Genomic DNA, 13,946 nt, shown 5'->3' with positions numbered 1-13,946 from the left:
CTATAGTCTTGCGTACCAACATCTTGGGAATGACCAAACATGGCGACTCCGTTAAAAATTTAGACATAAATTTCTGAAATTGGTGCAAAAAAATATTTTAAAAATAAAAATCCTCATGAGACTAAACTTTAGATGAAAAGTTTTAGCGCTTTTGAGTCCAAAGAAATGAGGATAAAGTGAAATTTTCACATAAAATTTTTCATTTCTCAAGAAAATTATTTAAAAAATTAAAAAAAAGATTTGCTGCACATTTTAAGTTATATTCGTTTCTTAGCAGAAAAATAAAACATCCAATTCATCTTTGTTTTTGAAAACTTTTGCACTTTTCTACTTCGATTTTGTGAATGACCAAATATGGCGACTATGTTTCTAGCTGAAATGCTGAAGCATCCATCGCTCAAAAAGCGATCTCCAAACGATCTTTCCCAAGTTGTATTTCTTTTTTTTTTTTCTTTTTCCCTTTTATTTATTTATTTTTTCTTTCTTTTTGTTCTTTGGTAAAATTATCTGCAGGCAGCCGAAAAATCTGCGACGTACGTCTCGCGTCTCGCAGTTTCTGCTACCGGGATATTAGGTTTGGCAAACACTTTAACATTCAACAAACCAATAGCAAACAAACAAATCTTTGATAATTGGTAAATAAATAATTATATTTTTTGTGCAATTAATAGAAGTTATAGTATAGTACCATTAATTTATATTGTTATGTGTTAATTTTCTCATTGAAGTTTCAAAGTAATTTTAATGTAAGAGTAAACATTCAGATGTTAAATTTACATTTGGTTGCTTTTAAATTTTTCTTCAATCTTACAACACTTTATATTATTACAAACTCATGAAAATCATTAGAACATATCAAAATTGCAACCAATAGAATCAAGTTGACTAAAAGTTTCTCGATCATCTGCCACAGAGAAACGGAATGTGTGAGCAATATGACCTCAGAATTTGTTCTAAACATATTTTTCAAAGTTTTGCGGAAAAGTCTTATTGTCTCACTGCTAATACTCTATGTTGGACTATGTACTCAATCTACTAATAAAAAAAGGGAGACGAGAAATTCCCTTTGTACAGCCAAAACATCCCTGTGATCACAGTAGAGAAATTTTATGCTCAATCAGGTGATAAAACTAGGTCACTCTCTTTCCGTAATATGGCATGCATGTTGTTCAGCATTCATGTCTAAAACATCTAAAATTATAACTTCAGTTTTAAAATAATTCCAAAAAAAAAAAAAAAAAAAATTTTAAGACATCATATTACCTGATGCAATCTGCTTTGGCAACAGTAGTTTTTCCAGTGCTATAATTGACAACTTCATATTTTATTTTTGATGGACTGATTTCTTTTGGTTTTCTCGTTCTAAAATTAGATTAAAAAAAAGAAAATATACACATGATGGCTATAATGCTTAACCAAATGAATTTTTTATTCGTTATTTTGAATTACCGGCACAAAATGTTCCTCTCTAATAAACAAGGTTTATACATAACACAAGAGCGGCTATCGAAAAACATAGCCAAGCATTTGTTAACATATAATTAGATACTTTAAACCAGGGAACAATCTAGGATTTTTTCTCACTACCTATTTTTGTGAATGCTTTTTTTTTTTAAATCAGCATTGATTTTGTGATTTTTTAAAGGCACATTCAAAGTTTTCTTAAAAAAAGAAAAAAAAATAGAGCAACTTAAACGCTAATTTGAAAAGTTCAAAAAAAAAAAATCATCTACTTTTCAAACTGACGTTTTTTTTTGACAGCTTTCCTTTTGAAGGGGGGGATGGAGTACAAGTACTAGTACAAGTCAGCTACTATACTCATAAAATGACTTTGTACATAAAAGGTAGAAAGTTAAATAAAACTCCACATCTAAAATTAAAAGGAAAATTTTAGGTTGTGTTTTTTCACCAAATAAATTTGTAGAGATTTTAAAGCTTAATACAACATTGATGCTCTACATTGTACAATTCAGAGGGGGAGGGGGGGGGGATTTATAGAGCCTATTATTTTTCAGTTTTTTTTTTTTTTTGTAAACTTTCTTTTTATAAGTGTAAAGTTTAGCTATAGAAAGAGCTATAATAGATTGACAAAATAGCTTAAATTTCATGTTCAATAATACATTTTTCCATATAGTTTAGAAATAATTTTTCTATCTAAGTTTCTAGCTTAAAACCTTTAAGGAGTCATAAATAGAATTTCATTTTTTTAATATAAATGACTAGGGGGTTCTGCCCCCTGCTCGCTAACTTCTGAAGATTGCTTCGCAATCTTATTTGATTAGAAAAAAAATTAATTGTCAGTTGGAAAGAAACAGATTAAAAAAACGCATTATGAGCTCACTTTGGATCAAAAAGCACCTCTTCCCCGGGTTTCAAAATAACTTGTATTAACTTGCAGAGCTGTAAGGGCTAAGGGGCTCCTGAGCATTGCAAAACTGCAGTTTTGTACGTTTGAAAAGTCGCTTTCATATTCATGGTCTCTAGTAATATATTTTGCTCTTTAGCTCGGGGCTTGAATTGAGTTGAGCCTAAGATTTTCGGTTAAACTCCAAGCTCTTAAAGTTCATGAATAAGCAAGAAGAAACATGCGAATCGAAAAGCCCAACGGCAACACCCAATAAAACATCAGTAATTTTAATGGATATGAAATTATTCGAACTTGATTTTTTAACGGCTTGTAACTTTTTTCCCTTTGGAGATAAAAGCCTAGTTTTTCGACCAGAGGTCGAGTTAGATCCAGAGTAAAAAAAGCCTCTCTTTCCAGTGGTGTTAAAAAGAAAACTAAGGAAAATTCCTTCGCTTTCTACTGATAAATTAAATGAAGAAAGTAGTGCCTAAATTTTAGCTTCGCCTAAAAAAGTTCTAGCTAAAAACGCAAATAACTCTCGCCGTATTTAAGTCAGAGCTTTGAAACAAATTGTGTAGAACGCAGAAAATTCTACCCTTTCCAGTGATATATAAAAGAAAAAAACTAGCTCTATTTTAAAAAATAAAGCCCCAAGGTGCACACCCCGAGGCTCAAAGTAATTTTGTACAAAATTTCAAGGCTGTAGGTGCTAGGGGTCTCCTAGACGCAGGCCCTCCACAGATTTCCTTCCAGAATTTCTTTAAAACCTTACTTTTATATATATATTCACTATGAAGAGATTATACGCTCGAGATCTATATTGATATTCCAATAATTACAATTGTTCATTGTGGAGACCAAACTTTATTTTCTTCATATGATTAACTCTTGGTAATTTGCAAGAGTACTTGGTACTTTGTTTAAGTGCTTATTGGTGCAGCACTACAGTCAACCCAGTTTACAGGGATGAGAGTGGTCAGAGAGCAAAAAGGAGGAAATCCAAAAAAATTTCGTAAAAGGGATGATGTCCAAAAAAAATTTCGTGAAAGGTATGATATCCAAAACTGAATCAAATTAGAACCTGGAAGCCATGATATTCAAAAATTCAACAAAAAATGGCTAATTTACCTGTTTTAAAGGTAATATGTATTTAATTAAGTATGAGTAATAATTTTGTACAATTTGCTGCATTTTACCATTTCTTGAAAGGGTGTTTATTCATAAATAAATCTAAATTTTGGAAAAGAGGCAACAATTTCTAACATCTGAGTCCTTGAACAAAGGGTTGGGGGAGCCAGAGTTCAATCTTGGCTGCATCACATAATAGTGTCAATTTTTCATATTTTTTTAAGAGGAAAATATTTTTTTCATTAAAAACATTTGAGTTTATAGTGTTAAACAAGTGAAACATAAATTTTAAAATTAGGTCTGTTTGTAAAGTAAAAATTTACAACAGAGATAAAAATCTAAAATTTCTTTATGTGGTAGAACATACTTCTCATAGTAAGAATTGAAAATAAATACATATGTATATCAATGATTGGTTATCTTTTTCCTTGCATTGGAACCCAAAATTTGTTTTTGAAAACTTCCCAATACAATTTCGGAATAAAAAGAACTAGCAGCTGCCTCATTTAATCATGAAATCTCAAAACTTTTAACAGGTTGTAAAGCCTTAACCATTTGAGATTCACCATAAATATTTTTTACACTTTCTGAAATGCACAAAAAAAGTAACCATGCCAAGTTAGAAAAAAAAATCGAGACTGTGGGTGCTAAGCCACATTTGCATCGACTTTTGCATTTTTTCTAAAATAAATTAAAGAAATAAAAATATTATTGAAATGATGAATAAAATAAGCAGATATAAGGTAGCATATAGTAAAAAACCTACTTGCAGGATGCAAAAAGATTGAAATTTCAAACTAGGCATGCAACTTTCGGCGCAGCATGTGTTTGACGTCATTGGCATGATTCCAAAACATACGTTTTTGGCAGATATCGCGGAGGATGAAGATTCAAGGGGGAAAAATAGAACAAATAAGAAATCGGAAACCGAAAATTAAAAAAAAATCTCCTTTTTTCCAATTTTTGAGAAAAATGCCTGAAAGAGGCATAAAAGGAGGAAAGGTTTTTAAAACCAACAGAAAAAGCCGGAATTCCGACAAAATCTTATCCCTGAGTTTATCATGGTCAATTTGTCCCAGACTTTACCGCGATAACTGAATTTCTGCTAAGTAGGATTCTTTATTTATAAACCGAATATTTCCCTAATTAGAGGGCATAAAACTTACTTACGACAATTTAAATAGGTTTTTAACATAGACAAGAGCCCCGAGACATGAAACAGCACCCTTAGCCACCATTACATCCCAGGAAAAAGCAAACTATAAATAATGATAGTTTGGAATGCATGCAGTAATTTTCTCATCATTAAATTCAAATTCCAGAAAAAATATAAACAATACTTTGCATCTGGTTTTGCAGGCGACTTAACAGGTTTCTCAGGAGGTATCACTCGAGTCACTTCACAGCTTTTCCTATAATAACAGTATCAATTAATAAAACATAACTACATTTTTATTTGTCATCAGTTATTAATATTGTTCGCAAATTCAGGGGTAGAAGTGATCGACTTGTCACATATAGGACATTTTCCACAAAAAATATAGGACACATTATATGAATAATTTTGCTATGGAAAAAGAAATACATATCATATATTATTAAGTTATTCTTATCAATCATTTCGTGTAAAAAAAATTTCAAGCAAAATTATAACTTACATCTGAAATGACTTTCCTGTAGTTGAAAGAAATATTTTTGAAAAAACAGTGTACTTTACAGACTAAATAACTAAACAAAATTTGAACAAAGATAAATTTTTATTTTTTCTTTCCCACTTATGACCCAAGTACTAATTCCACTGCTCTTTGATTTTATATCTAAACTGAACCCTTTACCACTTGTATTAAGAACAAACAGAGCTTGAGAAGGATCCTTCTGATGTTTTTTAGAGTTTTCCTTACTCTTATGTTTTAGCATGCAGCCTCAATTGCGAAAATCCACTATTGCTTATGGGCACTGAACAGTTGCAAAAAGCGGTAAAATCATCTTTTCCTTTAGTGCACCATGCACCAAAATTTGTACAATTAATGTCCTCCTGATTCAACCACTCCACACGAAATCTTGTTGAGCGATGCAATTTTACCATTGTAATTCCACTTATTACCACAAACTACGTTTTAACATCATAAGGAACTAACATTCCACGATCCCAAAATTCCACAAAAAAAAAAAAAATTGCAAAAAGAAGATTAGAACATTCCGATCAGAAAATGCACTTAACACAAAATATACCAATACACCAACAAAAACCATGATGGAAAACAAAACAAATGGCTGTTGCCCCCCCCCCTAAACGCAAAATTCTAAAACCAACTTCAGATTTAGTTCTCGAAACTCCACCCACTATAGAGTGACGTCTCATTGCTGTAGCCAATGAGTGAAGATGCCTGTTGTAGGATTTAGTCAGTTGAGTTTTTTAATTTGAAATTCGTTTGGGCACATATTTTAAACGAAAAATCCGATGTCAGAATGTTTATTTACTGTTCCTTTTAAAAGATATATTGGGTAAAAAACAGGAATATAGGAAATATGGGACATTTTTGAAAAATATAGGAAATATAGGATGATTTTGATGCTTTTTTTGAAAATATAAGAAATATAGGATATATAGGACTACTTCGACCCCTGCAAATTGAAAGTTAAAGACAACAAATATTTTCTATAAAAAAATTAAGTAAAATTAGTACTTTTTGGAACTAAAAGACAAACCCAACACAAATATAAAACTAGGGTTGGCACGTTTTTGTCACAGGTGGACAAAACCGTCCCAGCAAAATTTTTTAATGGAATCAAGAAATTTATAACATTTTTTTTTCAGTCATTTCCTAAAAATAGTTCCCAGAACTCTTCGGTAATCCAGGTGGTAAAGTCTGCTGAAATTTGAAGAAAAGTTACAAGAATTAGAGAGTTATGGACACTAATGGAACACATCTTTCATATGATTTGTAGATGGATGCAGGCAGTGACATTACATGATCAATTTCTCACTAAGTCACTTTCCTTAAAATTTTGGCAACATATACTTCACCGGCAGATGAAAGCGAATAATTTTTTCGTCAGAAGTATTTCTCAAGATGCTCTTTCAGATGCTACTTATTTAAACTTTTTTCATTATTACACCATTCATGTGGTTTCCAAGTTAGGATATTTGAACTCCCATTATGGGAACAGAAAATCCAAATAATGTATTTAACTGCACAGCTGGCAACATTAAAAGCTCAGAGTCACTTTATACAAATAGAAGTCGTGACAAAAGTTTGAGAGTGAAATGGATTTTCAAATATAAGTAGGGATTTCTTAGGCTAAGCCTTAGCCTATATAGGACCTAAAATTCAGAAATTGAAATTACCATTTGTACACTTTGACGTTAAAAAGTTACATAATTTTTTTTCTCTCTTATAAGTTATACAAACACCAGGTAAACATTTAGGAAGTTCAAAGAAAAATTTTATAAGAAAAGCCTTTTACATTTTTTGCGAAATAAAAATTTTAAAAAGAAAGGAAAATTAAATAAAATGTTTTAAAAATGACATGCAATTTTTATATTGTGTATGGAAAGGTTGTCTTTGCCACTGTGGTACCATTAATCACTGAAAATTATCTTTTTTTCGGAATTTCGATGCTTGAAGAAAGTTTTGGATATATTTACTTTAACTGAGAGAAGGCATCAAAATTCAGCAGTGTCTTGCATGAATCTGGAGACCTGGTAGCCACGCAACTACTCTCACAAAGGCCTGATTAACATCTATAGGTGTCGAGTTTCTGTTCACAAAAGTTTGTCCCTTCCCCTTCCAATCCATCACTTTTTGCTTGTAAATAAATTTTGCACATATTGAAACAAAACTTTCAATGCTATAAATTTAATTTCCAAAAGGGCCTCAGCAGAATTCAGATTAAAGTTTATCATGTAACTAGGAGTAGGAGGAAAGAAAATAATTTCCATCACTAAGAATTTTATGTTTTGCACTTTAATTTGCTCCATAAGTCAAAGCAAAGTTCAGACATAACATGACATATGTGGACCCTTAGCAATTAATAGGATAATTGATAAGTTAGCAAGATTTTAATAATAACAGCAATTTTTGCTAGCAAATGACCAATATCATATGAATTTGCATCACTACAATATTTTAAATTAAAATATGAAACCAAATTAAAGACAAAAAAATGCTAAAGGTATATGGTTTTTAAGTATAGTTTCTAATATCCAGAAGCAAATTATGTCAAATTATTGCCTCAAATGAAAAAACTTAAATGCTTCGAAAATACCTTAAAATTTAAAAATTAATGCAAGGATCAAAACCTTGAGTTCCCCCAAATAAGAATTCTCCAAAAGAGTATAAAATCTACATTTGATGGCTCAAAAACAATTAACTTTGTGATTAAGTGTTACATTTGGAATACAAATTGGCACAATATTATTTATAAAGAAAATATATAAAACCTATTTAAACTATAAACGATTGATTATTAATGTATTGTTTTAAATTCAATCAACTTAAATTTAAGAAATGAAGTAATTACAGATAAATATGGTACAAAATATAAATTTCTTACTGGTCCTACTGCTAAGCAAATATTGATGAGATGACCAAATATGTGTATTATAATAGCACATACACATCAGGAACATTAAATCAGAACAGATAAATAGTTGTGTTATCCGGGAAATATAGATAAGGTGGGGGGGGGAGAGTAAAGCAAAAAATCTTACAACTGATAAACTTGGCAAAAACTCCTTTCCTCATTTTTAAAAACAAAAGTACATTTCCTTTAGAAAAAGTCAAGTCTATTTATTCATAAGCACCATAATAATGTGATTTACAAAATCTTCTCAGTTATTGATTTATTAGAAAGTTTCAGGTTTTAATAATTCGAAAGACAAACATTATAAAAGGCAAAATCAAGACTGGGGTACATGATATATTTCAATAAATTTAAGATCAATGATCGAAATAAATTTAAATATTTGGGTCACATGGAATAATTACCAGTGAAATAACAAATATTTCCTTTCCTTCATTCGAAATACACAGAAAGCACCAACGAAGATTACTCAAACTGATTTTGAACAGAACCATGCATTATTCAAAAATATTATAATCTACAAACAAAATAGCAGATGCACAAAACAAGTAAAATTAGTTTTATTGTAAACAATATTAATCTACAATCTCTTTTTAAATGCTTAATTTAACACAAAAGTGAAATCATTTAAGTGGGATCAATGAAAATTGGAAACATACCACAAATCTGTCAATTTCTTACAAGACTTCGCGGCGTTTTGCAGTTCTTCAGATTTCCGTGATTTATTTAACACCATTTTCGTTGTTTTACAATTTTTAAAAGATTATTTAATCAAAACATTTTAAAACTCGGGAAATAAGCAAAATATACTCTACGAAATATCACAACAAATTTGACCAGTTAGCCCTCGCGGCAAAGCGGGACGGTAAAACGCGCCAACTGTTTCCATTGGCTGATTCCCATCACGTGATAAGAGACAGGTGTAGGGAGGGAAGCAAAGCAGATGATTACGTAAAGGAAGTGCCGGAACTTGGTTTTGAAAAAACAATAACAAATATATGAAAAGGATGTTAACCAACGAAGTCTTATTGGTTTTATGAAGTATCCACTTGACAATTTAAATCTGTAAATCACCCGATATGAACAAATGCTTTTTACTGCTTGATTAAAAAAAAAAGTTTTTTAAACTATCTTTCTTTCATTCAATAAAAAGGAATCTTACACAGGAAAGTAAAAAAAGATATTATTCTTATTCACAGAACACTGGAATTAAAATTTATAACAAGAAAGCTTAAAATATTTCTTGAAAATTAGAAGCGAAATCAATTTTTAAAAAAATGAACATTTTTAGACACAAATAAAATTAATTTTTGAATGTTTCCAAAAACAACCAACATTTTTTGAAGTTTTATTAATTTTATTACAAGAAAAGAGTAAAACCAATAGAATGTTACATTTTTTCTACCACATTTCAAAAATATGCAGCAAAAAAATTACTTGATTTTGATACAAAAAAATAACATAAAGTGACTCTACAAATTTGATATTTAAAATTTTTAATTATAATAATAAATGTTTGCCTTTTTTTAATGCAGTATTCTAACAGCTTAATTTGTTAGTATATTTAACTTATAATTTCATAAATTATTACATTGTCATTATCAACAATGTTTAATAATACTTTTTCATTAGTATTATGTTTCCACACAACAAAATTGTAGTCTGAGGTTCCTCTCCCCCTAAAAATTCCTAAACTAGTAGTCATAAAAAACAAAGTTTTAGATGATCATTAGAGATAGCCTTGGGCCCCCACACCATTAATGATTAGGTGGGGGGGGGGGGTCCCCCTACACCTGGAATTTTTAGAAGTTTCAATTATATAATTGCCATCTTTGACAATATGGATAGGGTTTTGAGATCTCCAGAATTCTTTTGCACTTGTTTAACACTAAACTTTAAAAAAATACAAAAGCTTGGAGTCGGAACGGTATAAGTTTCATATGTTGAGAGAAGGGGGGCCAGTCATTAAAATCGACAAAGGGCCTTCCTTGGCTCTCAATGGGGATTTGAGGGCTGTCTGCTGAAAAATTTTAAAAATTTAAGTTGTAAAACCATGACTTTAGAAAATCTTCGGTGCTGCCTTTTGGTCTTTATTGGTTATGGTGGCATCCTTCCAAAAGTGTTGTAGGAAATCCTTCCACTGTTTTCTATATAAAAAGTTTCAATTTATACCCTAATTCTCATATTTGTTACAAACTTCTGTGGCTCCCTAGAAAAAACATTTAGTGTTTCGCACTGAGCGGTTTTTTTTAAATAATACTCGTTAGAAAAGAACTGCATACAACAGGGGTTCCCAATTTTCTCCGACTCACGGCACCCTTTGATAAATTTAAATTTTTTCAGACACCCTAATCTATTTCAATTATACACCAGTATAATTGAAATGTGTTAATATATGTTTTTATTTTGGAGGGGACCCGTATAATCAAGATTACTCCCCCACTTCTTTTTTTTGTAATTTAAATTTTTTTGAGGTGGGGAGAGCAACAGTGCCCCTGATCTCCTTTGTTTCAAGTAAAGGTCAAGATTTACGGTCGCCACACGCCACGTGGCGACTCAGTTTTCACAATTGGCGACCCCAAAAAATTTCTACAGTCGCCAACTTTTTTTGGGGGTTATTTTTATTTTAGATCCCAAGAAAAGAATTCCACGCCACTCCACAAATGGATGCATCAGTACAATAAGGATTAACCGATAGAGACCATATGCCTACTGAATGTTGTTTATTTTACAAAGCTTGCATGTTCTTTCTCACTGCCTGCCTGTATGTTGGTTATTTTACATTGCTTGAATGTTCCTCTTACGCGATTCAGGCCATGTAAAATAGCAAGAAGACAGTGAATTAGGAAGCCATTTGCACAAGCTTAGAGCGTTTGCTCCTTTGTCTTGACTCTGTTTTTCAAGTAATTATCGTACTATAATCATGATTTCAAGAAGAAATCATTATATCTTAGATTATATTTCAGATTAATTTTGATTATGCCTTCAAAGTAATTACCTTTTCACGTTTTCAGTTTAATTGCTCAAATGGTATATTAAATTTAAACTTAATTCTTTTACATCGTATTATACACCGCCTCCGATTATACGAAGCTTTTTTTTTTCCTTCAGGCCCATTTTAGAACCTGCAGATTATAGGCCACCCGCAGATAATACGCAGCAAAATACGGTTATTAAACAGGGTTCGTGCGCTCCGGTAAAACCTTTAATTGTCAGGGAAAAGTCGGGGAAAATTCAAATTTTGCCACAAAAAAAAAAAAAATTTCCCAGGGAATTTTGTACCTTGTTTCTAATCTTCGTTTTATATCGATGTTTCCTGAAAAAAAAAGTAAAAGTTTTTGAGGCAAAATGACACTGGCAATTAAATAAAAAAGACGACCCAGGAAAAAAACTTCCGCGGACGCCATTTTTGTCCCTCAATAGTTTCCAAAGAAAAAATTCCTAGGTTGAACAGGAATTGTGCACAAATTTAACGGGAGAAGCACACTTTCCTGAATCTAAAGCACAAGCCTGCGGATGGTAGGGTCAATTGGGAAAATCGTTTATTAATCGAAAAGTCTTTTCAGCTATGAATCAAACGTAGTCGCCATTTTTGGTCATTTATAAGATGGAAGTAGACACGATCGTTAAATGCCTAAGTTTCCAAAAACAAAGCAGAATGGGATGTTTTCTTTAACTGCAAACGAATGAAAACAACCCAAAATGTGCTGCAACTTGTTTTTTTTTATTTTTATTTTAAATATGTAATTTTCTTGAGAAATGAAAAATTTTGTTCTTAAAACTTAATCTTATCCTCATTGCCTTGGACGGAAATGTGATAAAAACTTTTCAACTGAATTGTAGTTTCACAAAGATTAAATACTTTTAAATTGTTTTCATGCTACAAATTCAAAAAATTATTTCTTAATTTTTGTCGTAGCCATCATATTTGGTCATTCCCAAGATGGCACTACACAAGACTTTTTAAGTGCCTAAGTTCCCGAAAATGGCATTGGATGTTTATTGCAATGCAAACTATTGCTAACAACGCAAAATGTGCCCTTTTTTTGGGGGTAATTCGTAATTATTTTTTGGAAAAATGAGAAAATTTTATCTCCAGAATATTTTTTTTATTCTAATTGATTTAGCTTATGTGCTAAAAACTGACTATTTTGTCTTAATTGTAGTTTTTTAAGGATTAATTATTATTTTATAACTACTTTTATGCTACAAATTCAAAAATTTACTCATTATCTTAAATTTTTTCCTTAGTCGCCATATTTGGTCGTTTGCGAGATGGAAGTAGACAAAAATTTACAAAAACATAATTAGATGATATTTCAATGTTTATTGAAAGCAAATGTGCAAAAAATGAAAATTTTTAATTTTAATGAAGCATTCTTTATATGCAAAAGGAAAAAAAACTGATTATTGGCATTGGCCTATGATTGACGGATGTTGACTTTTGCTAGAATGCGTCATATGGTATGCCCATCGATGCAACAAGTTAATCATATTTATACTGAAAAATAGCTTTGTACTTTGCTCAATATGTTTTGTGTTACATACTAATAAGAAAATAAAAAAGAAGAATCGTAAAAACAAAAGCGGAGAAAGATTGCTATCGATTACAGCAAAACGCTAATATATGCATGACATGTGGCATCAAAAGAAATGCTAAAACAGGTTGAAAGTACTTTGTTTTTAACAAATAGTAAACAAATAAAAACAATTTAGAAAAAAATGTTGAAAAAAAAAACTTGTTACAGAAATTTTTTTTAAAAAAAATCCAAGTTTTTTTTAAATTATTATTTTACAAGTGAAAAAGTTTCAGTTCTTACGCATTGCTACTGTGAACAATTTTGACTATTTTGAAAATATTGTTACTTAAACTTAATTTTGAATGAAGCGAGTAACCTGGAATTTTCTAAAAGATAACCTGGAAAACCTGAAAAAGTCGGGGAATTTTTTTTAACAAAAAAGTGTATGATACCTGTATTACTTTTTTCAAATTCTTTTTCTAAAACAGTTTTATGTTTCACTTTAAATCTTGATTCTGAAAGTATGAAAATATTATGCAAATTTTGGCTCTTTTAAAAGTGAAAAAAAAAAAAAAAAACACAATATTGTATGTTTTTTTTACATAAACCCTCGAAGGTCGATCCAATCCTATTTGATTCCCAATTACCTCAAACAGCCTTTATTCTGAAAATCGTCAAAATAGGAAGACAAATTATTTAATTTAATAATTAAAAAGACAATTTGTTTTTAACGGCACAAAGCCCCCCCCCCCCCCAGCGCCCCGTTTTAACATTCTTTTGCCATAATCAATGTTCCATGTTGTCCCATAAATCTTGTACTTCATTAAAAATCCTATACATCATTTAAATTGAAAGAAGAAAAAACTAGATTACTATATTTTCTATAAGCTATATCTTATATTTCTGCTGTCATGTGGACGCTAATACTCGCAATCGGTTAGGAATACGTTCCATTGAAAATCGTTTAAACAACGGGGGCTAGCTTCTATTTATTCGAATAACTGTTGTAATTTTTTAATCTTCAATCGCATCTGATTAAACTATAAGCCAAATAGCCAGTCCTTTGATAGTTTTCCCTTCATAGTCATCCTAAACATGGCGATGCTGCAAATGGAACTTAGTCGCCATGTTTGGTCATACTCTTAGTTCAAATAATGCAAAAAGGTTTTTTTTTTTTTTTGGAAATATATTCTTGGTAAATGCCAAATTGTAAATTACTGGAGGAGGTTTGTAGTTAATTCATTTTTATGCCAAAAAAACAATAATCTTAATTTATTGAAAAAATTCAAATCATATGTTTATCTAATATTTCTATTCCATTCGTGCTAATTTTCTTACTGTTAATTCTTTTCATTAAACTAGTT

General features: G+C 30.7%; 1 protein-coding gene across 2 annotated transcripts in view; it reads right to left on the bottom strand.

Annotated features, from left to right (window-relative positions):
• LOC129223343 (bromodomain adjacent to zinc finger domain protein 1A-like) overlaps positions 1-13,946 on the bottom strand; it is a 142,800-nt gene that overhangs the window by 94,644 nt on the left and 34,210 nt on the right. Inside the window, exons 1-2 of one of the 2 annotated variants that reach the window (XM_054857910.1) lie at positions 4,816-4,881; positions 1,264-1,362 (exon numbers count right to left, since the gene is read on the bottom strand). The exons of the other annotated variant lie outside the window; for it this stretch is intronic. The gene's annotated coding sequence lies outside the window, so the exon portion shown is untranslated. Of the gene's footprint in view, positions 1-1,263; positions 1,363-4,815; positions 4,882-13,946 lie in introns of those variants that run through there. 2 annotated transcript variants of the gene reach the window in all.

This window comes from Uloborus diversus, chromosome 5 (genome assembly GCF_026930045.1).
Source record: "Uloborus diversus isolate 005 chromosome 5, Udiv.v.3.1, whole genome shotgun sequence".
Classification (NCBI taxonomy): Eukaryota; Metazoa; Arthropoda; class Arachnida; order Araneae; family Uloboridae; genus Uloborus; species Uloborus diversus.
The sequence above is the reverse complement of the archived record's forward strand: the minus strand, read 5'-3'. Positions and strand labels throughout refer to the sequence as shown.